Source organism: Taudactylus pleione, unplaced genomic scaffold (assembly GCF_031769625.1).
Source record: "Taudactylus pleione unplaced genomic scaffold, aTauple2 ptg000230l, whole genome shotgun sequence".
Lineage (NCBI taxonomy): Eukaryota > Metazoa > Chordata > Amphibia > Anura > Myobatrachidae > Taudactylus > Taudactylus pleione.
Window position 1 is genome coordinate 10367133 of NW_028284632.1, and position 25056 is coordinate 10392188.

The following is a 25056-nucleotide window of genomic DNA, read 5'->3' on the forward strand; positions in this document are numbered from 1 at the left end:
ACAGCAGAGGGGGACCTGCTGAGAACCCCTAAGAGGCGGCCGAAGCGCCGACAAACATTGAAACAGCAGAGGGGGACCTGCTGAGAACCCCTAAGAGGCGGCGCAAGCGCCGACAAACATTGAAACAGCAGAGGGGGACCTGCTGAGAACCCCTAAGAGGCGGCCGAAGCGCCGACAAACATTGAAACAGCAGAGGGGGACCTGCTGAGAACCCCTAAGAGGCGGCCGAAGCGCCGACAAACATTGAAACAGCAGAGGGGGACCTGCTGAGAACCCCTAAGAGGCGGCCGAAGCGCCGACAAACATTGAAACAGCAGAGGGGGACCTGCTGAGAACCCCTAAGAGGCGTCCGTAGCGCCGACAAACAATGAAACAGCAGAGGGGGACCTGCTGAGAACCCCTAAGAGGCGTCCGTAGCGCCGACAAACATTGAAACAGCAGAGGGGGACCTGCTGAGAACCCCTAAGAGGCGTCCGTAGCGCCGACAAACATTGAAACAGCAGAGGGGGACCTGCTGAGAACCCCTAAGAGGCGGCCGAAGCGCCGACAAACATTGAAACAGCAGAGGGGGACCTGCTGAGAACCCCTAAGAGGCGGCCGTAGCGCCGACAAACATTGAAACAGCAGAGGGGGACCTGCTGAGAACCCCTAAGAGGCGGCCGAAGCGCCGACAAACATTGAAACAGCAGAGGGGGACCTGCTGAGAACCCCTAAGAGGCGGCCGAAGCGCCGACAAACATTGAAACAGCAGAGGGGGACCTGCTGAGAACCCCTAAGAGGCGGCCGAAGCGCCGACAAACATTGAAACAGCAGAGGGGGACCTGCTGAGAACCCCTAAGAGGCGGCCGAAGCACCGACAAACATTGAAACAGCAGAGGGGGACCTGCTGAGAACCCCTAAGAGGCGGCCGAAGCGCCGACAAACATTGAAACAGCAGAGGGGGACCTGCTGAGAACCCCTAAGAGGCGGCCGAAGCGCCGACAAACATTGAAACAGCAGAGGGGGACCTGCTGAGAACCCCTAAGAGGCGGCCGAAGCGCCGACAAACATTGAAACAGCAGAGGGGGACCTGCTGAGAACCCCTAAGAGGCGGCCGAAGCGCCGACAAACATTGAAACAGCAGAGGGGGACCTGCTGAGAACCCCTAAGAGGCGGCCGAAGCGCCGGCAAACATTGAAACAGCAGAGGGGGACCTGCTGAGAACCCCTAAGAGGCGGCCGAAGCGCCGGCAAACATTGAAACAGCAGAGGGGGACCTGCTGAGAACCCCTAAGAGGCGGCCGAAGCGCCAAAAAACATTGAAACAGCAGAGGGGGACCTGCTGAGAACCCCTAAGAGGCGGCCGAAGCGCCGACAAACATTGAAACAGCAGAGGGGGACCTGCTGAGAACCCCTAAGAGGCGGCCGAAGCGCCGACAAACATTGAAACAGCAGAGGGGGACCTGCTGAGAACCCCTAAGAGGCGGCCGAAGCGCCGACAAACATTGAAACAGCAGAGGGGGACCTGCTGAGAACCCCTAAGAGGCGGCCGAAGCGCCGACAAACATTGAAACAGCAGAGGGGGACCTGCTGAGAACCCCTAAGAGGCGGCCGAAGCGCCGACAAACATTGAAACAGCAGAGGGGGACCTGCTGAGAACCCCTAAGAGGCGGCGCAAGCGCCGACAAACATTGAAACAGCAGAGGGGGACCTGCTGAGAACCCCTAAGAGGCGGCCGAAGCGCCGACAAACATTGAAACAGCAGAGGGGGACCTGCTGAGAACCCCTAAGAGGCGGCCGAAGCGCCGACAAACATTGAAACAGCAGAGGGGGACCTGCTGAGAACCCCTAAGAGGCGGCCGAAGCGCCGACAAACATTGAAACAGCAGAGGGGGACCTGCTGAGAACCCCTAAGAGGCGTCCGTAGCGCCGACAAACAATGAAACAGCAGAGGGGGACCTGCTGAGAACCCCTAAGAGGCGTCCGTAGCGCCGACAAACATTGAAACAGCAGAGGGGGACCTGCTGAGAACCCCTAAGAGGCGTCCGTAGCGCCGACAAACATTGAAACAGCAGAGGGGGACCTGCTGAGAACCCCTAAGAGGCGTCCGAAGCGCCGACAAACATTGAAACAGCAGAGGGGGACCTGCTGAGAACCCCTAAGAGGCGGCCGTAGCGCCGACAAACATTGAAACAGCAGAGGGGGACCTGCTGAGAACCCCTAAGAGGCGGCCGAAGCGCCGACAAACATTGAAACAGCAGAGGGGGACCTGCTGAGAACCCCTAAGAGGCGGCCGAAGCGCCGACAAACATTGAAACAGCAGAGGGGGACCTGCTGAGAACCCCTAAGAGGCGGCCGAAGCGCCGACAAACATTGAAACAGCAGAGGGGGACCTGCTGAGAACCCCTAAGAGGCGGCCGAAGCGCCGACAAACATTGAAACAGCAGAGGGGGACCTGCTGAGAACCCCTAAGAGGCGGCCGAAGCGCCGACAAACATTGAAACAGCAGAGGGGGACCTGCTGAGAACCCCTAAGAGGCGGCCGAAGCGCCGACAAACATTGAAACAGCAGAGGGGGACCTGCTGAGAACCCCTAAGAGGCGGCCAAAGCGCCGACAAACATTGAAACAGCAGAGGGGGACCTGCTGAGAACCCCTAAGAGGCGGCCGAAGCGCCGACAAACATTGAAACAGCAGAGGGGGACCTGCTGAGAACCCCTAAGAGGCGGCCGAAGCGCCGACAAACATTGAAACAGCAGAGGGGGACCTGCTGAGAACCCCTAAGAGGCGGCCGAAGCGCCGACAAACATTGAAACAGCAGAGGGGGACCTGCTGAGAACCCCTAAGAGGCGGCCGTAGCGCCGACAAACATTGAAACAGCAGAGGGGGACCTGCTGAGAACCCCTAAGAGGCGGCCGTAGCGCCGACAAACATTGAAACAGCAGAGGGGGACCTGCTGAGAACCCCTAAGAGGCGGCCGAAGCGCCGACAAACATTGAAACGGCAGAGGGGGACCTGCTGAGAACCCCTAAGAGGCGGCCGTAGCGCCGACAAACAATGAAACGGCAGAGGGGGACCTGCTGAGAACCCCTAAGAGGCGGCCGAAGCGCCGACAAACATTGAAACGGCAGAGGGGGACCTGCTGAGAACCCCTAAGAGGCGGCCGAAGCGCCGACAAACATTGAAACGGCAGAGGGGGACCTGCTGAGAACCCCTAAGAGGCGGCCGAAGCGCCGACAAACATTGAAACGGCAGAGGGGGACCTGCTGAGAACCCCTAAGAGGCAGCCGTAGCGCCGACAAACATTGAAACGGCAGAGGGGGACCTGCTGAGAACCCCTAAGAGGCGGCCGAAGCGCCGACAAACATTGAAACGGCAGAGGGGGACCTGCTGAGAACCCCTAAGAGGCGGCCGTAGCGCCGACAAACATTGAAACGGCAGAGGGGGACCTGCTGAGAACCCCTAAGAGGCGGCCGAAGCGCCGACAAACATTGAAACAGCAGAGGGGGACCTGCTGAGAACCCCTAAGAGGCGGCCGTAGCGCCGACAAACATTGAAACAGCAGAGGGGGACCTGCTGAGAACCCCTAAGAGGCGGCCGTAGCGCCGACAAACATTGAAACAGCAGAGGGGGACCTGCTGAGAACCCCTAAGAGGCGGCCGTAGCGCCGACAAACATTGAAACAGCAGAGGGGGACCTGCTGAGAACCCCTAAGAGGCGGCCGTAGCGCCGACAAACATTGAAACAGCAGAGGGGGACCTGCTGAGAACCCCTAAGAGGCGGCTGAAGCGCCGACAAACATTGAAACAGCAGAGGGGGACCTGCTGAGAACCCCTAAGAGGCGGCTGAAGCGCCGACAAACATTGAAACAGCAGAGGGGGACCTGCTGAGAACCCCTAAGAGGCGGCCGACGCGCCGACCCACATTGAATCAGCAGAGGGGGACCTGCTGGGAACCCCTAAGACGCGGCCGAAGCGCCGACCCACATTGAATCAGCAGAGGGGGACCTGCTGGGAACCCCTAAGAGGCGGCCGAAGCGCCGACCCACATTGAATCAGCAGAGGGGGACCTGCTGGGAACCTTTAAGAGGCGGCCGAAGCGCCGACCCACATTGAATCAGCAGAGGGGGACCTGCTGGGAACCCCTAAGAGGCGGCCGAAGCGCCGACCCACATTGAAACAGCAGAGGGGTCCTGCTGGGAACCCCTAAGAGGCGGCCGAAGCACCGACACACATTGAAACAGCAGACCTGCTGAGAATAGAGGCCAAAATATGATAATTCTGTCAATGTCCCAATATTTATGCACCTGACTGTATATTACAAAATTCTCCGATGTACATCCCTTTGTCCCAATTTAAGATGATTACCAGCTGTATAACTTCATTTATTTGGGGAAATAATGCTCAACGTATAGCTTATAAGACACTGTCGACCTCGAGGGGAAGGTGGACTAGCGTTGCCTGATTTATATCTTTACTACCTAGCAGCTCAGATGTCCCAGATGAGGGAGTGGGTTACTCCGGTGGATCGGGGAGATCTTCCCTTGGCTCTCCTTGCAAAAGCGGGCCTGAAGCTTTCCCCCTTACAATTTTTGTTGGCTTGTACACCTCTCTCACGGTGTCCACCATTGCTGCAACAGGCTCGTAGAGTGTGGCTGGCCGGGAGAAGCTATTGGGGGAGACTCCAATTGATCTATGTTCCCCACTTTGGGATAATCTCTCTATTTCTGAGGTCAGGGGATTACAGGGTAGAGAGGCTTCGAGGTCATATGAAGTGGTAGCTATTGGGCAGCTGTACCAAGATGGGGTTCTTTATTCATTTACGTATTTGTCCTCCAAATATGGTCTCCCAGCTCACTTCTTTTATAGATACCTCCAGATTCAACATGCTCTCTGTGCAGTGGAGGGATGCAGTTCCTAACTTTAGTGAAGCCCCAAAGCGCCTATTGGTGCGTACTCTGCCCTCTAGTAGAACAGTTTCGGTAGGCTATTCCTTACTTTTGTCTTCTGGGGGAGGAGGGAGTTTGGCTGGCCTTAGAGCCCGTTGGGACAATGATCTGGGTACTGTCTGATGATGACTGGAAGATTGTTATCGGGTCTCCTCAGGTGGCTACGGCATATACAATATTTCAGCAGATACAATTGTATATTCTGCAAAGGGTTCATTGGACCCCACTTACACTTTTTGAGTTTGGAGGTTCTGCCGTGGACTCCTGTCCCAAGCGCCTTGCTCCGTCTGCTGATTTCTGGCATCTCCTCTGGTCATGCCCCTGTATTGCTTTGTTTTGGACTAGTGTGGTTACTGGTGTGCGAGATACGGGTATTCATGTACCTCTATTAACTCCACGTATCTGTTTATTTGGCCTGGACTTGGAGGATTCACTCTCTGGTTCCCATAAATTATATGTCATTAACCTTTTAATTGTGGCAAGGGTTTGTATTCCCCTCATGTGGATGGCCCCTGATCCGCCCACCTTTGCATCCTGGGTCGCCTTGGTTAATTTTACAACATCCCATGAACGCTATTTGTATCAGAAACGTGGCTGTCCGAGTAAATTTAATAAAGTCTGGTCTTTGTGGCAGAGATCCCGTCACGCCCTCTCTAATTAATAGTGATTATGATTTATTAGTTTTTGTGTTTGGAATGCCTCGTCAGCCGTTTATTTATAAGTGCTTTTCACACAGTATTTTTGTAAGTCATACATGCAAGAGTGATAATGTAAAAATTGAGTGATTGTAATTGTTCACCCTCTGCTTTAAAGTATGTACTATAGAAATATTTTTTAGATGTTTGCCGGAATGTCAGATACTCTGCTACTGTACTGATTTGTATGTAATGCTGTACAATACTGATCGTTTATTTCTTTATTATATGTACTTTGTTTTTCTTTTCTATTGATAAAAGAAAATTTATTAAAAATATTTGTTTAAAAAAAAAAAAAAAAAAAGCACATTGAGGCAAGAAAATCCCTCAAGTATTTCCCAGAAGGTACAAAAACTTGTACCTTCTCACTGAACCATCCCTGCAACTGTGTTTATTTTATTAAAGACAGATGCATGCATCATGGATCTCCCCGTGTCTATTTTTTTTTTAACAAATGACGCAGCTCGAACGCATGATGCACCGCATACTGAAAAGCACAGCACGATCAGCATACGACGGATAATATGGGCTGCACATCTGATCATACGATACATTTTAAGAGTAGCGGGAGCGCGCATCGCATCGTATCCTACCTTAAAAAGTACACGATTTCCACACGATTCATCGTACGACGTGTCGCATATCGGGCAATCGGCTTGAAATCGCACTAGAGTATGGCCAGCTTTACATTAAGGATGACCTATGAGTAATCTCCTGTACACACAGTACGATAACATGTCAGATTTCAATGATAACGATCCTATCGTTATTGTTAAAATCTGACAGTTTCTGGGCCCTGCTAACGACCATACGATGGACGATGCGCGTCCACATATGTTAGTTGACGACGAACTACCGTCGTCTGTGCAAGCAGGCAGACCTGGCCGATATCGACCAGGTAAGCCTGTTTACTATAGGGACCAGTGATTGTTGATCGGGGGTCATTATAGTAGTGGAGGGTCTGCTGCATGTGCTGGATGCCCGACCCAGCACATGCAGAACATTCAGACGATCGTCTGATCGTTATCTGATCGTTGCTGTCGTACCGTGTGTACGCAGCATAGCAATTAGAATGTAACACAATGTAACATTGTATATCCTCAAAATCTAAACATATAGGCCCTCATTCAGAGGCGGTCGGAGGATGCAAGCGGTCGTTCAGAAACTGGGTGGCCACTTGCATCCTGACCGGCCGCCTGTTTCGGTCGTTAGGCTGTGGGTTTACACCCACAGCTCTAATGACCGCTAGGGTAATGACCATCGGGGCTTACGACGAGACCCTAGGGTAGGGTCTCACTTGTCATAAGCCCCGGAGAGCTTCTGGCTCTGTCAGAGCCGGAAGCTCTCCACTGACATCACTAGTAGACCGTACGGCCGCCTCTGAATGAAGCCCATAATCTCTGCCAGTATATAAAATATTCAGTTTAAAGGCATTTGGTGTATTCTTTCATCAGGACAATATATGCCCACGAACTGTGTTATGCACTACATAAGGAAAAGAAAAACAATTATTATAGTTCATGCTACCAGACTCTTACAAGCTGAATAGGCTACCTATTACAATAGGTTTATTCCTATTAGTGTGTACTAAGTGCAGGGGCGGATTGGAAAACTTAAGTGACCCTGGAAAATTTTCATAAAGTGGCACACGTTGGCTAACAGTGATAGCAACCAGCACTATTCACTACTTGCATGGACGGGCCTACACCAAGTAGAGCCAGGGGGTGAAATGTCTGAAGGAAAAAAAATTAACTATTTTTTGTGTGTACTAAATAAAAATACACCTTAATTGTATTGTGGTTTCTCTGCAACGGGGGAACCTCTGAAGAATAGATCCTTCTTGGACTGGCAGTGTCGGTATTCACTATCCATGCAGGTGTTCAAATGGTGCGGAAGCCGCCCGATTGCCTAGGAATAAAGCCAACATCATCATCATGCAATAGCGATTCAACCAGATAATCCCACAATAACAGAAGTTTTGGGGCAGGGCAAAATGTGAGTTTCTCTGATCTAACAATTTTATATTAATAAAATATATTTGCTAATTTGGTGCCATTTGTATATATGGTTTTAAGAATTGATGTTTTAATGAAGATTATTGACCCGCCGGCCTTTTTTTCTAATCCTACCAGCGGTCCGGGATGCGGTCATAATACCGACTGTGGGTATTCCGCTGGTCAGAATGCCGGCGCCGGAATCCCAACACCTGACAGAATCTCGGCGCTGGAATCCCAAAGGTAAGTAGTGGCATTGGGGGAGGGTTAGGGGTTGGTTTAGGCGCTAGGGGGAGGGTTAGGTTTAGGGTGCGGGGGTGGGAGGGGGAGGTATAGGGGTAGGGAAAGGGGGGGTTAGGATACAGACCAACCGATGTCGGTATCCTAACCCTGTCGGGATGCCGGCGTTGGGATTTTGTCCGCCGGGATCCGTGCCCAACCAAGTGGTCCTAATGATCGGGTGGGGGCGGAGAGAGTGATATATGGGAGGGACACTGGGCTAGAAGAAGGGACAGTGAGATGGGGGTGCACCTGTCTAGACGGGAATGAAGGGCAGTGAGATTGGGGGTGGGAAGGGGGAACACTGGACTCAATGGGGTGGGCACTGTTACTGGGCTGGCTGGGTTTTTTTAAGAGGTGGAGCAGTGATTGGGGAGATGGTTGTGGAGGGAAAGGGGAGACAATGGGATTGGGGACGGTGAAGGGGTCAGTGAGATGGTGGGGGTTTGAGAGACACTTGGCTGAAGGGGGGTGGAGACACAGGGAAGGGAGTACTTACCTGGGTTGTTGAGCATGCCTGGTCCCCGCAAACTCACTGGAGCAGCATCCGTAGCCACAGCAGCCTCCAGAGCACCTCAGCTGGGATTTGGGAGGCAGGAGCTGAGGTCCAGGAGCAGAGTTGAGAGTGGAGTGGCATGGCATGGTGTGGCGGTCAGGAGAGCCGCACCGGGCCATGGGGAAGGGGTGTGGCCTAACTGCGGGAGGCATGGCCACACCCCCTTAGAGAAAAAAACAACACAGTTTTGCAGCGCCACGGAGGTGGGCTTTGTGAGACCCGGCACATAGCCAGTGGAGGGGGGTGCAATCAGTATGATTGCTCTCCCCACAGGCACTGGAGACTGCTGTGGCTGCTGCTTTAATGTAAGAGGGAGGGGGAGGCAGCACCGGGCCCCTCCATCAAGGCAGGGGTCGGGTAATTAGTACCCGCTCCCCCCCCTCTCGGGAGCACTGGTGGCATTGTGGCCCGGTGGGGTGGGACTGCCGAGCCGTCAGTCTAAGGCAGCTGTCTGAACAGAGGCTGCTGAATTCATTGGAGGCAGGCCTCTCTCCAGCTAAGGAACATGATATGAGGGCGGGCTCCTCCCGATCAGTGCTGACCGAAACACTGGACCTCAATCAGAGCCGCTCGCAAAATGCGAGCGTTCGCTCTGAATGAGGGAGGCCGCTACTTTTTTATGAGCCGGCCTCCTGGCCGCTCGCTGGGCTGTGGGTGACCACCACAGCTCTAGCGAGCAATCAGGTTGATGGTCGCGATGATCAAGACCCTACCTTGTATACAGCCTGGCTACACCCCTTCATCATACCCTCCCAGCCTAGAGTCACCTTGTATACAGCCTGGCTACACCCCTTCATCCTACCCTCCCAGCATAGAGTCACCTTGTATACAGCCTGGCTACACACCTTCACCATACCCTCCCAGCATAGTCACCTTGTATACAGCCTGGCTACACCCGCTTGAGAGATATGGTAAGAACTTACCCTTGGGGTTGACCTTTAGGTATAGCTGGATCTGGATCCACGGGCACCACACAGTTAAAAGTTTTAGCTCTCAGGATGCACTTGGTCCATCCTCCTTTTTACCCCGCCCCCGAGCCACAGGCACCTCAGTTGATAAGTAGCCAAGGCCGGCGGAGGAACAACAGAAAGAAGGAAGACTGGAACACACAAGAACCATACTCACAGAAAGTGAGATGGAAAACCAGTGACCAGTAACACAGCCCATATGAAGCCAGGTGCGTCAAGGCGGGTGCCCTGTGGACCCTATGGACTTCGAAGAAAGAGAGATAACAAGGGTAAGTGCTTACCATATCTCTCATTTTCTTTTTCAGGGTCCATAGGGGGTCCACAGGGTTGACCTTGGGGATGTCCCAAAGCAGTCCAATTAAGGATGGAGACGCTCCTGCGCTGAGAGTAGAATCCAGTGCCCAAAGGAAGCATCCTGAGAGGCGAAGGTGTCAAAAGCATAGAACCTCAGGAAGGTCTGGATGGAAGACCACATAGCCGCCTTACACAGCTGACAGGCGAGGCACCACGGCGAGCTGCCCACGAGGAGCCCACAGACCGAGTAGAATGAGCCTTAACAGAAACTGGAACAGGCAGGCCCGTCTGTGTATAAGCCTCAGAGATAGCCAAACGAAGCCATCTAGCCAAAGTGTGTTTGTTTTCTGGCCATTCCCTCTTGTGAAATCCAAAGAGTACGAATAAGGAATCAGATTTCCGAAGGGAACCGGTCCGGTCCCATAAATTTTGAGAGCACGGACCACATCCAAGGAGGCCTCACCAGCTGTGAGGTCTGGTGACTGAAAGGCCGGTACAACAATTTCCTGATTAATATGGAAATTAGAAACAACTTTAGGTAGAAAACCAAGATGAGTGTGAAGCACCGCCCTGTCCTGGTGAAATATCAGAAAGGGAGGACGACAGGAAAGCGCCCCCAATTCTTATACCCTCCTGGCCAAAGCAATTGCTAGGAGAAAGAGTCTTAGTCGTCAACCACTTGAATTCCACCGACTCTAGTGTTTCAAATGGAGGGCCCAAAGAACTACTGCAAAATCCCAAGGAGCCACTGGGGGGACAAAGGGAGGTTGAATCCATAAGACACCTTGGAGGAAGGTGTGGATATCCGTTAGCGGAGCAAGTCTACGTTGGAACCATACTGACAGAGCAGAGACAAGCACTTTCAATGAGACCAGGGTCCAATCCAGCTTGAAGGAAGGCCAGGACTCTGGAAATCCAAAACACCTGGAGGTCGTAACCTCTGGGACGAAACCATTGGAAATACCTATGCCACACTCTGTGATAGATCTTAGCAGAAGCTGGCTTACGTGCTCTAAGCATCGTGTTGATGACAGAGCTAGAGAATCCTTTGGACCTTAGGAGGGATGTCCCAAGAGCCATGCTGTCAAAGACAGACGACCCAGGTCCGGGTAAAGGCAAGGACCTTGAGACAGCAGGTCCGGTCGTTGAGGCAGCAGGAACTGTGTTGATGGAGAGACTCCAAAGATATGAGTACCAATGACGCCTGGGTCAAGCTGGAGCCACTAGCCGGACAGTGCCTCCGTCTTGTCTGAAATTGCGAAGAACTTGAGGAAGAAGAGAGACTGGAGGGAATAGGTACGCAAACTGGAAGGTCCACTTCACTGATAATGCGTCTACAAAGGTTGCCTCGGCATCTCTTGTTCTGGACCCGTACACTGGCAGTTTGTGACTGTGCCGGGAGGCTATGAGGTCCACCTTTGGGAGGCCCCATCTGTTCACTAGGAGTTGAAATGCCACTTGGTGAAGAGACCATTCCCCGGAATACACGTCGTGACGGCTGAGGAAGTCTGCTTTCCAATTGAGAACTCCCGGAAGAAACCCAGCAGAGATGGCTGGAAGGTGACCCTCAGCCCACGTTTGAATGTGTGACACTCCTGTCATTGCTGCCCGACTTTGAGTGCCTCCTTGTGAGTGATGTAAGCCACTGTTGTGGCATTGTCGGACTGAACCTGTACAGGTTTTCCGTGAAGTATGTGCTGGGCTAGTTTGAGGGCCCAGTAGACACCTCGAAGTTCCAATATGTTGATTGGCAGGGTTGATTGGACTGATGTCCAACGGCCCTGAAAGGAATGCGGACTGGTCACTGCGCCCCAGCCCCGGAGACTAGAGTCCGTTGTTAGGATTACCCAGTCCGGGATCCAAAAGGGGCGAACCCTTGATTAGAATAGATGTCTGTAGTCACCAAGATAGAGACAGAAGCACCTCCGGAGAGAGCACCATCGTTTGAGCTTTGATCCGATGTCTTAACCTGTTCCATCTGGAGAGAACTAGCCTCTGCAAAGGCCTGTAATGGAACTGAGCATATTCCACCATGTCGAAGGTGGACAACATGGATCCCAGAACTTGCATTGCTGAGTAGATCGACACTCGGTGACTGTGAAGACATCTGTGCACTCGTACTCGAAGTGTGGAGATCTTGTCTGATTTCAGAAAAATTCTCTGATCCTGAGAATCCAGCAGGGCCTCCAGATGAATCATTCTATGTGAGGGATTCAGGGAGGCCCTTATTTCCAGATGATTAACCAACTGTGCTTGTGAAGGAAAGCAATGATTAGCTATAGATGGCTTTTTAAGCCCCTCTGGGGATTCTGCTAATAGCAGGAAGTCGCCCAGATATGGTAGCAGTCGGACACCCTGACCATGCAGGTGGGCTGCTATGACAGCCATAATTTTTGGAAACACCTATGGAGCTGTGGACAGTTCAAAGGGCAGAAAACTGGAGATATCGGTAATGAGAGGGCGCTATAGGTACATGTATGTACTCGTCCTGAATATCCAGCGATACCATAAAGTCTCCCAGCTCCATAGCTAGGATGATGGAGCATATGGTTTCCACCCTGAACCTTAGCACCCTTAGGGATTTGTTCAGGGATTTGAGGATAAGCCGATGAGACCTATTCGGCTTCTGAACCAAAAAGAGTAGAATTATATTCAGTCCCTCGCTGAGATAGCAGGACTGGCACAATTACCCCTGCTTGCAGCAAGTACTGTATGGCCTTCTGGATTTGTATAAAAACTGGTGGGGAGGCAGTCTGAGAAAGTAGAGGGCATACCCATGAGAGACCACTTCTCTCATGGTCTCCAAGCATCCGTGGTGGTTTGACACCAATACTGGGCAAACTGAAGAAGTCGGCCTCCTTCTCTGGGAACCCCTAGAGGGAGGCCCGTCCCACCAGGCTAAGGGGTTTATCCTCGGGTTTTGAAGCAGGGCGTCTGCTTGGTTCTGGTTTTGGGGAGCCCTCGTGGAAGCCAAATGCCTAGAAAAGGATTTCCTTTAGGCTTTCCTTGAGGAGGAAAGGACTTAAAAAGATTTAGAGCCTGATTCAGACCCGCTCGCGAGCGCATAGCACTCACAAGCGGGTCGATGTTTGGCCCCTGCGCATGACGGGTGCTCCGTCGCTACGGGTCTGGTACCAATACAGGTCGGCTGTTGATTATAATTGACAGCTCGCCCTGTTTTGGAGGTGGGCAGGGGGGGTTGGCTTGACAAACGGAGGCGTTCCAAAGGGAACACCTGCCGTTTGTAGGCAGCCCTACTGACATCACCAGTGATGTCAGTAGGTGGACTTCCTGCTCTATTAGAGCAGGAAGTCCACTGGGACTTGCGATGGACGAGACCCTACCTCAAGGGTCTCGTCACAAGCCCGATGGTCGCGACCATCACCTGGCCGCTCGCAAAAGCTGTGGGTGGTCACCCACAGCTATGCGAGCGGCCAGGAGGCCAACACACACAAATAAAAGAAAAAGGCCCTGATTCAGAGCGAGCACTCTGAAAGAGCGTCCGGCTCTGAATCAGGGCCATAGTCCGAGGCCTTGTAGTAGAGGTAGCTGAAGGCAGAAATGCCGCTTTTGATACTACCAACGTGGTTACGATATTTGTCAATGGGTCAAACAAGATCTCCCCATTATAGGGTAATCCTTCAAGGCCTTTCCTGGAATCCACATCTGCCTTCCATGATCACAGCCACAGGGTACGGCAGGCAGACAAAGAGGCGGCCGAAACTGTGGAGGTTAGGAGACTGGCATCTAAGGTTGCTTCACCAATATAGGAAGCTGCATCTCGAATGTGAGCAACAAAAGACATCTGATTCCTAGAAGCTTCTGAGGGAAAAGTGTTTTCAAGTGCGTCAGCCCAGCTCTCTATAGGTTTAGCTACCCATGTGATAGCCATGGGTGGGCGGGCAACAGTCCCTTAAAGAGAGCATATCGATTTCAGGCAATCTTCCACCTTCCTATGTAGTTCAAGGAAGTAATTGTAGGAATAGGCAACGTATTTTAATTAAACACGTAACATGGGAATCCACAGGGGGTGTTTCTGACTTTGCACAATGAGCCACAGAAAAAGGGTAACATGAAGTTAGCTATTTTTGTGGTTGAAACCTCTTACCAGACCGATTGCCAGGCTGCAGCCATGTGTTCAGCTAGCTGATCCGATATAGGGAAATCTGCTGAAGTCCCTTTCTGCCATTTAAACAGCGGGTGCTTGGATTTAGTGGCTGGCTCGTCATCTTCTATTAATAAGATGGATCTGACAGCTCGCACCAAAGCAGGAATATTATTTTTGCCCGACTCTCATTCTCCTCCAGAAGGGAGTCAGGTTTAAAGAGATCAGCATCTTTTACCTCATCGGATGATACCTCAGAATCTGAAAGTTGCGTGGACTGTGACGATACCACAGGACGCTTAAAGGGGTTACTGGGAAGGGGCTTCTTACCCTGCAACATGGAGTGAAAGCCATTAGATGTAGCCACCAGACTCTGCACCGAGTTAGAAAGTACATCTACCCATGGTGGCAGTACAGGGGGCTTGTATCGCCTGAACCTGTTGAGGCAACCCCAAAGGGGACATTACTGCCTGCTGTGATAACCCCATAGGGGGAATTACAGCCAGATCCGCTATGCGGTCCGCAATAGTGGCTAGTACCTTGGAGAAAATTAAGCTCAGGAGGGCCCTAGCACCGGCTCTGTCTGATGGGCCAGGTGGAGTATAATACTTACTACATAGCCCATCTTGTATGAAATCCTCCTCACTTAAGCCTGCAGCACATAACTTGCAAGATAGCAGTATGTGAGCAGATGCCTGTTGTTACTCTTGCCTTTGCTAAACATAGCTGCAGAGTAAATTGCACACAATATGGCACTGGGTATAATGCAACCTCTGTGTTATTGTAGGATACTAGTAGCAATGCAAAATACTGGTCTTGTCTTATGCTTGGCTAAGCAGCATGAGCCCACAGCCCAAATATGGCACAGTGCAACGAACTCCTGTATGTGACAAACCTCACAAATACTTAGTTCTATAGAAGTGAGGCATTGGAAACCCCCTGAATACACCTGTATGTTAGGGTAATAGTCAGAGAAAAGATAAGGATAAATTCCATCCCATCATGGTACCATAATAATCTATGGTATTTAGTGTTCCCTCTAGCTCCGGCGGCAGGCAGGGCGCCGGAGCTAGAGAGGGCAATGTTGTGCGCGCGACGAAGGCGCGCGCGTCCGAAAAGGGGGCGTGGTTATGAAAAGGGGGCGTGTCTATAAGACGCGTCCCCTTTTCGTCATACTTGGGGGCGTGCCCGGCGCTTACGGACATGCCGGGCAGTCCCCAAGCGCTGCAGAAAGGGAGAATAGACGTCGGGCGCATGCGCCCGGCGTCTATTCTCCGGCGGTGACCGGGTCACCGCATGTTTGTCCACCCGCGGGACACTGCGTCCCGCGGGTGAGAACGGCTCCCGCAGGCTGTTAGGGCAGGGTGCTTTTTGCCCTCCTCCTGGAGGGCAGGGTGCTTTTTGCCCTCCAGAAGGAGGGCAGGGCGCCGCGCCCCGCTAAAACAGCCTAGCGGGAACGCTAGGTATTCTAATGGTGCATACACACGGTCAGATGTGTCAAATGAACAATTAAACAATTTTACCAATGATTTGAATGATTTCTGACTGCATTAAAATGAATGGAATCGTCCAAATCTGACTGCAAAGACATCAGATGTCAGATATCGTTATCTGACAAGCGGGAACGCGCATCGTTCATCTGACCAACATGTCAGATATGTCAGATTTTCCTTCAGATATGAACGATTTTTAAAATCGTTATTGTACAGATCTGAAGGAAGATCTGACTATGTGTATGCACCTTAACCCTATATTAGTCTTCTTTTGCATCCTGAAGATAGTGCATTAAAGCACTGAAACGAACTGTGAGTGGAGTGGTTCTTTATGGATGAGTGCTGCACCTATGACATACTTATTGGATTTTATGTGAAGGCACCGTCTGCAGTTAAAGGTTTGGTATTTGAAGCGCCAGACCACGATATATATAAAGATACAGTCAAATCCTGCATACTCAATAATCAAATGAATGATGGGTGCTCAGTCATAGGTGATAAATGAAAAAGTCCGGTATGCACTAAAAACAAGTAGTGTGTGTTATTGTTTAACTGTGATTTGCCCCGTGATGAATATGCCAGTGGCCACCGAAGCGGCCGTCGGGCTATCTATATATCATGATCAATTGCTGTTGTATCGGCTCCAGGCAGATGAAGTCCGTTAAGTATTAACTGGTATTTTCTGCATGTAGCACTTTGATTTGTGACTGAAGAATAATACTGGAGGCTGTTTTATGAGCATGCATTATATATAAATTACATTTTGGCATAGTTATTTGAAGTGCTGTTTTTTTTCAGTGCATACCGGCACTCTCTCTAATTCTATACTTCACCCCGCTGCTCTCATTATGTCATGTCTCCAACATGAGGATGTATGCAGGTATTGACTGCGGCACTCAGGGTTTCTCAAAAGAATAAAACAGCAGCCTTTGGTATGTCAACGTTTCAATGTTTAAACCAACATTTTCATCAGAAATAAAGAATAAGTGTGTATTCACCATTTATATGTGCTCCCCTTCACCATGCTCAGCCTCCTGCCGGGGGTCCTGTCAATAGGATAGAGCAGCCATAAAGAAAAATATAATATCAAAAAGTATAGTATGTAGTATACACCATATGAGGAAAGCAACACATATTCATGTCACTATCATTGATGTCAATGAGGGAATAGTCCCAGAAGAAACATATTGGCCAGAAGTATGTATGGGGACCGAACCAGGAGACTGCATCCATAGGCACCTCTCTCTGGTCTGCAACCCAGCCGTCCAAGCCAGTCTAACTGTCACAGAAAACATGAGTACGAAATACTTACATTTAGGCCCCAAGGAGCGACAACATCGAGTTTAAAATTCACTGTGCCTCCCGTCTAAGCAGCATCTTGCCCAGATCACCCCTATGTTTAAGTGGAGGGATGTGGTCTATCATTCTGTATTTTAGCGATGTAAGGGGATGATTATATTCTAGAAAGTGGCTTGCCACCGGTTGTTCACTAACACCAGTGCTGCCCGGATGGCTGATCTGTGGACCGCCATCCTTTCCTTTAATTTTCCTGTCCGGTCATAAAATAATAATAATAATAATAATAATAATAAAATACATAAAATAGAAATATAAAATTATTATTAACATAACATTGTGCTTAGCTGCCATCCTTTAGATGAATGAAGTGGTGCTGTACACACCTGTATTTCTATGGTCTGCACCACTTCTGATGGCAGACACCAGCCATGGGGAGGTGGAATATGCACACATGATGAGGTAGCAGAGGTACTAGATGGGGAAAGAAGCATAGGGACAAATGGAGATGGTTGCAGAGGTACAGATGACAAAGGGGGCAGAGACATAGCAGGGGGAAGTATCAGAGGCACAGATAGAGGAGGACAGAAGGAAAATGTGGCAAAGGATGGGAAACAGGAATGAGGCATACCTGTAAGGGGAGGGGCAGAGGCACAGCATATAACGGTGGCAGAGGCACACATTGGTGGCGGTTTAGGGGAACACGTGGGGTGGGTAGGTGGAGAGGCACAGGTGAGGAACGTCTGAGTGCCTCTATTTAGCCCAGCGAGGGGAAGTAGGGGGCGGAGGAGAAAGGAGGAGCTGTGGGGGACCTTGGGGTGGGGCATCATGCAGAGTAGTCGGGAGAGGAAAGTGAAACTCAGCCGGACAGTGAGACTAAAGTCCCCTGCAAGAGTGGGGGAGGAGAGCACACACCACCAATGCCCCCATCTAAAATCTGGCTGGGTCTAATGATCAAAACTGAGGGGCCACTGGTGCTAACGATCCCAGCCCAAGCGGCTTCTGACTCACAGACAGAGACATGTGGCTGTGAGCGAGAGGCAGGCTGCAGCTGCGATCATCAGCACCAGCAGCCCATCTGTCAGATCTGTGCCCTGGCGCTTCCTTTACTTTCCTTTATGGGAGTGTTTAGATCCCCTTCAATATATGTACTTGGAAGTAGCGTTCCCGCTAGGCTGTTTTAGCGGGGCGCGGCGCCCTGCCCTCCTTCTGGAAGGCAAAAAGCGCCCTGCCCTCCAGAAGGAGGACAAAAAGCGCCCTGCCCTAACAGCCTGCCGGAGCCGTCTTCACCCGCGGGTCGCAGTGTCCCGCGGGTGAAGAAATTTGCGGTGACCCGGTCACCGCCGGAGAATAGACGCCGGGCGTATGCGCCCAGCATCTATTCTCTCTGTCTGCAGGTCTTGGGGGCTGCCCGGCGTGTCCGTAAGTGCCGGGCACGCCCCCAAGAGTGACGAAAAGGGGACGCGTCTTATAGACACGCCCCCTTTTTGATGACCACGCCCCCTTCTCGCTCCGGCCCTGCGTCACGCCGGAGCTAGAGTGAACACTATGGAAGTGACGTGGATTGAGTGCAGTAAGGAATGACATTGGACAGTAACTAATGTCAGGGTACAAATAATGAAAGGGATCTATCCACTACCCTTCCTTTATACCCCTCAGCTCCATCTGCCGCCCAGCTCATCTGTCAGCGTGGCCTCCCAGCACAACCGGCTGACTGACGTATGCTGCGTATACGCGCAGCAATTTAAATGAACGATTTGAACAATAACGATATCGTTCATATCGTTATCGATCATTTTTTGCCTACCAACGATCAGCGATGTGCGGGCACGTATGGACGATAGCGATACCGTCCATCGGCCATGCATGCTGGCCAACCTGCTCGATATCGAGCAGGTTACTATAGGGACCTCGCTATAGTCATTGGTGTGCTGGATGATCGATATCGATCATCCAGTACACCAGGACGATCAGCCAGCGATATCGTTATCGCTGGCTGATCGGTCCGTGTGTACGGAGCTTTGTAGAGCACTTTCCGGCCCACTTAGCTCCGCCCACCTCATTTGTCAGCCCGCCCCTCAGCCCCGCAGGATGACTGCAGACTGTAATATATGCCTGGCCTCACACTTTAGCCTGCCGTGTGTAATTTAATGTGGTCCGGCCCCACTGCAGGCTGCCTCGGCTCACCGGGAATCTTCCTGCTGACTCCAACAGCCAATCCACCCCTGGCAGAAGACACGCAAATGCAGAAGGTCAATGCAGCGATCTTTAGCATCTGTGAGATATGGCAGCAAAAGACCCACCAGAGTGCCCATTAACACTACGACACCAGACACAGCGCCTCACCTGGGCTCTTGACGTACAGTCAGGTGAATAAATATTGGGACATTGACAGAATTTTCATATTTTGGCCTCTATTCACCACCACAATGGCTTTGAAATGAAACAAACAAGATGTGCTTTAACTGCAGACTTTCAGATTTAATTTGAGGGTAATTACATCCAAATCAGGTGAATGGTGTAGGAATTACAACGGTTCTATATGTGCCTCCCACTTTTTAAGGGGACAAAAGTAATGGGACAAACTAAACAATCCTAAATCTAACTTTCACTTTTAATACTTTGTTGCAAATCCTTTGCAGGCAATTACTGCCTGAAGTCTGGAACGCATAGACATCACCAGACGATGGGTTTCATCCCTGGTGATGGTCTGTCAGGCCTCTACTGCAAATGTCTTCAGTTCCTGCTTGTTCTTGGGGCATTTTACCTTCAGTTTTGTCTTCATCAAGTGAAATGCATGCTCAATCGGATTCAGGTCAGGGGATTGACTTGGCCATTGCATAACATTCCACTTTTTAGCCTTAAAAAACTCTTTGGTTGCTTTTGCAGTATGCTTCGGGTCATTGTCCATCTGCACTGTGAAGAGACGTCCAATGAGTTCTGAAGCATTTGACTGAATATGAGCATATAATAATGCCCGAAACACTTCAGAATTCATTCTGCTGCTTTTGGCAGCAGTCACATCATCAATAAATACAAGGGAACCAGTTCCATTGGCAGCCATACATGCCCACGCCATGACACTACCACCACCATGCTTCACTGATGAGGTGGTATGTTTTGGATCATGAGCAGTTCCTTTCCTTCTCCATACTCTTCTCTTCCCATCACTCTGGTACAAGTTGATCTTTGTCTCATCTGTCCATAGGATGTTGTTCCAGAACTGTAATGGCTTTTTTAGATGTTGTTTGGCAAACTCTAATCTGGTCTTCCTGTTTTTGTGGCTCACCAATGGTTTACATCTTGTGGTGAACCCTCTATATTCACACTTGTGAAGTCTTTTCTTGATTGTTGACTTTGACACATATACACCTACCTCCTGGAGAGTGTTCTTGATTTGGCTAACTGTTGTGAAGGGGTTTTTCTTCACCAGGGAAATAATTATTTTGTCATCCACCACAGTTGTTTTCCGTGGTCTTCCGGGTCTTTTGGTGTTGCTGAGCTCTCCGGTGCGTTCTTTCTTTTTAAGAATGTTCTAAACAGTTGATTTGGCCACACCTAATGTTTTTGCTATCTCTCTGATGGGTTTGTTTTGATTTTTCAGCCTAATGATGGCTTGCTTCACTGATAGTGACAGCTCTTTGGATCTCATATTGAGAGTCCACAGCAACTGATTCCAAATGCAAGTGTCACATCTAGAATCAACTCCAGACCTTAATTGATAATGAAATAATGAGGGAATAGCCCACACCTGTCTATGAAATAGCTTTTGAGTTGATAGTCCCATTACTTTTGGCCCCTTAAAAAGTGGGAGGCACATATAGAAACCGTTGTAATGCCTACACCGTTCACATGATTTGGATGTAATTACCCTCAAATTAAATCTGAAAGTCTGCAGTTAAAGCACATCTTGTTTGTTTCATTTCAAAGCCATTGTGGTGGTGAATAGAGGCCAAAATATGAAAATTCTGTCAATGTCCCAATATTTATCCACCTGACTGTAGCTAATTTGACACTGGAGTACTGGCAACATGTGGCGTGGTCCGGTGAGTCACGGTTCCAGTTGTTTCGGGCTGATAGTAGGGTTCAGATATGGCGCAAACAACATGAGGCCATGGACCCCAGTTGTCAACAAGGTACCGTCTAGGTTGGTGGTGGTTTCATAATGATGTGGGGTGTGTTCATCTAGCATGGGTTGGGGCCACCTGAAAATGTCACTGACCGTTAACCTCTACGTTGCATAGCTTTATGACCATCTGCAGCCCTTCATGGATTTCATGCACCCCCACAATGATGGAATATTCCAGCAGGATAATGCACCGTGTCATCGGTCCCAAGTCGTCTAGTATTGGTTCGAGGAGCATTCTGGAGAGATTTGACAAATGGTGTGGCCACCATGTTCTCCCAACATGAAATCAAATCTAGCATTTATGGGACGTGGTGGAGAGGTTCATTCCTGCATCTACAAATATCAGGGAGTTGTGGGAAGCTATCCAGACAGCATGGGTCACATCTCTCCAGAAGTCTTCCGTCCACTTGTGAAATCGATGTCATGTCGAGTTGCTGCACTTCACCAGTCTAGAGGGCTTTCTACACGATACTAGGCATCTATCCCATGAGTTTTAGCACTTTTTGTCAGCAGGGATTTATTACAGACATTGCTGCTGCAAGGGAGATCTGTCTCAGGAGATGTCAGATGCTGTTAGCTCTGTCACATGTAATCTAGCAATTCTAACAGTAGGAAAGACCAGACAGAGGCTCCCAGACTAAGCATATGTACATAAGGTAAACTTTCTAAGGCTGCACAATAGAGCTGGCCCTAGGCAAAATTTTGACTGGTCTCCCTATCAAATAATCCCACCACCAATCTAAGGCCCCTATTTATCAATGAAGTATAACCCCTTTAGCGCTTGCTAAAGGGGTTATGCCATCTTTTCTAGAGAAAACAGTTATAATCAAAGATTACCGCTGTTTGTCATTATAGCTCTCGCTATCTTTTATATATACACACATTTACATATATAAATATACAATATATATATATATATATATATATATATATATATATATATATTAGTAACAAAAGTCAGGTGGCACTCAGAGTCTCAGTAAATCCATGGTTGCATGGTTGTACAGTGGGGTAAGTGCATATTGTTTTATGTGTTTATATGCCTTGTTGTATGTGTTTCACTGTTATGTTGTCCTGAGGAAGGGGTGGATCACCTCGAAACGTCGACCATTGACCATTAAATCCCTCTGGTGAGGGTATTGGATTTACTGAGACTCTGAGTGCCGCCTGACTTTTGTTACTATTACATTTTGGGGGTGCTGTCCTCCTTGGAGGGCACCAGAGCAAGTATTGGGCTTCTTGCCCTATGACACGGATAGTGGGAGTGCCGGTGCGCAGTATTGTATGTATGTATATACTATACGGACAGAGGTCGGCGCCACAAAATATAAACGGCAAGGGTGCACATCCAGAGACCAAAGCTGACCGCAAACGCAGAGAAGCGCAGCACTCCATGAACTTCAAGGAAATGACCACAGCACAATGCATCATTTTACGAACATTAAGCGCCGTATTCAATCAGAGGCGAAATCGGCCGTTTTCGCCTTCGTTTGCGAATCGGCCGATTTGTGAAAAACTGCGAAAAACTGACATTTTTCACCTAAAAACTGGAGAAACCTTTTCTCCAGCCTAGGGCAGGCGAAAAAATTTACAAAATCCCTATTTTTGGGTAAAAATGTGGGGATTTCTTACAGAACCCTTTGGACAGCCCCCCTAATGATAATTTAGCGAAAACATATTTCGTAAATTGCGTACTTTGTCAAAAATCAGGCGCTGAAATTTCAGTCTAAATTTTTTTTCCCCGTAAAAAATGTGTTTAACGTATCGGGTCTGGTATTTCGGAGGGCCATAAGGCTGCGCCAAGTGTTTTAAACATCGCACGTGGCTGGCGCAGGTGGTTCTTTAAAACCACTAAAAAACCACCTGTGCCGGCAACGTACGATGTTTAAAACACTTGGCGCATCTTTATGTCCCTTCAAAATACCAGTCCCAATACATTAAATGCATTTTTCACAAAAAATAAATAAATTTCAGCTGTCATTTTTCGCCAAAGCACGCAATTTATGTAAAAATGTTTTGCCAAAGTATCATTGGGGGGGCTGTCCAAAGGGCTCTGTAAGAAATCCCCACATTTTTACACAAAAATAGGGATTTTGCCCATTTTCCACCTTTTTAAAAATGAAGGAAAGTTTTCTCCATTTTTACATGATGGCGATAATATCGCCGAAAAATCGGGTGATTGAATACGGCCCTATGCCTTGTGCCGTGGTTATTTCCTTGAAGTCCACAGAGTGCTGCAATTACTTCATTTGAGATAGATGAGAGAGAGATCTCTATCTATATATATATATATATATATATATATCTATTTGAGATATATCTATTTGAGATACATTATATATATATATAGATATATATATATAATATGCAAATGGCCCGGCACTCTGCAAACCCTAGTCAGGGTATATACCTTGCTCCAGGTGCCCTCAGAGGGTAGAGATCACTCCCCTCAATGAAGTCGACAATGGATCAGCGGCACTCAGGAGTCTTTAAAAGTTAGTGAAGAAAAGGTGTCTTTATTTCGACGTTTCGGGGTCAAGTGACCCCGTCTTCAGGAACACACACAGGTTCCTAAAGACGGGGTCACTTAACCCCCGAAACGTCGAAATAAAGACACCTTTTCTTCACTAACTTTTAAAGACTCCTGAGTGCCGCTGATCCATTGTCAACATATATATATATTATAAATATCTATAGATATATATCTATATATATCCCCAAAAAAACAAAGATATCATAGATATGTTTGTTTGTGTGTGTGTATATCTATCTATATATAGATAGATATAAATACACACACACATATCTATGACATTGTTGTTTTTTTGGGGGATATATATATATATATATATATATATATGACAGCTCAGCCCCCCTCTCTGCCAACATTGCCTGCCTACGCAGGTTACACTTACTTTTTGATGCAGGTAATGCTGCTGGGCAAAGGCTGGGCGCTGGGCAATGCGGGTGGAGCGCCGGCGGTTAGTCTGGGAGCAGAGCCGTGAGGTCACACATGGCTCTGCTCCGCAAAGGCACATGGGAAGAGTGGCCGTGACTGGGCATGCGCAGCATACCCTCCGCGGCCATCTTCTCTCCTACTGCAGCCAATAGCCAGAATGAGCTTCTATGCAGACGCTCATTCTTCTGACCTGGCTCACAGTCAGTCACCTGACTGGCTGACTACCGTACTGTAGTGCCCGATCGGAGCTGCAACGGGAGGGGAGGGGGTGAGGCAGCGTCGCGAAGGGTGTGGGGGCAGCATCAGAGCCCTGGAATGCCTCCCCGCCCCAAGGCGTTTCAGTCGCCCTAGGCATTTGCTTAGTATGCCTAGGGCCGGCTCAGTATTTGTGGGAAGGTACATAAAGCAGTTCATATTCTCTGTAGAGCAATCACAGTAAAATGCACTGACAGGTAGCCACTAGCCAGGGCAGGAGGAGACATCATCTGCAGGTTATGAGGAGACAGGCGCTAACACACACAGGACGCTGCATGGCATCTGACGTCACACCACTGTGCCAGTGCTCTGATTGGCTAGTGAGTGTCATCACGTGATGCGGTAGTAGCAGGGAAGGAGACAGGCGTCTCCGTTGTTATGGTGACCAGGCGCAGGTATGGCGGAGAAGAAGAAGTTTAGTGGAGCTCCCTTCGGCAGCCAGGAGGCCAGGTACAAATGTCCAGCCCAGGACGCACAGGCTGCGGGAATATAATGCTTTTGGGACAGTGGGAAACTAAAGCAAACAGAGACATAACAGCACACCTTGGTGTATGAGAAGGTCTATAATGTTACAGCCTAACTTTCTTTAATGTATCGTTAAGTCAGGGGCGTATCTACATCCAGCGCTATCACACACACACAGCAGCTGGCTGGTTAGTTCTTCTATCATGTATGTGAAACAATGTAGCTGCAGCATGACAGGACACGCTGTCCTGGAGCTGAGCAGCCTAAGCCCGTCCTCCCTCCTCCCTGACTGCTCTGTGTATCGTGTGTGTACTGCTGCTGCGGGGATCACTGATTTAGAGCAGACAGGCAAGAGGCAGCGTCTGCTCTTAGTCACAGGCAGCAGCTTCTATAGCACAAATCCTCCTCCCCAACGCATAAAATTGGCTGGCAGCAAAGTGTTAAACACATAAATTACATACAGTACTTGAAGTTGTCTCTGTCTCTGTCCTCTCTGTCACCCGTCCACTACACCCCACGCTGATTGGATAAGGTCCAATGGTGGGGGTGGGACAAACTTTAAATGACAGGCTACTGGACAAATGATTGCCTGTATAGTGGTGAGTGGACTTGTGCTGTGTGTACACAGGAAGGGAAGTAGAAAG

At 49.6% G+C, this 25056-nt stretch overlaps 1 long non-coding RNA gene across 2 annotated transcripts in view; it reads right to left on the bottom strand.

Moving 5' to 3' along the window:
* LOC148516996 (uncharacterized) overlaps nt 1–24920 on the bottom strand; it is a 46734-nt gene extending 21814 nt beyond the window's left edge. Inside the window, exons 1-3 of one of the 2 annotated variants that reach the window (XR_015879346.1) lie at nt 24874–24920; nt 16307–16354; nt 7404–7527 (exon numbers count right to left, since the gene is read on the bottom strand). This is a non-coding gene — a long non-coding RNA (uncharacterized LOC148516996). Of the gene's footprint in view, nt 1–7403; nt 7528–16306; nt 16355–23648; nt 23882–24873 lie in introns of those variants that run through there. The other variant, XR_015879347.1, reaches the window with a different exon arrangement.
* Nucleotides 24921–25056: the final 136 nt, after the last annotated feature.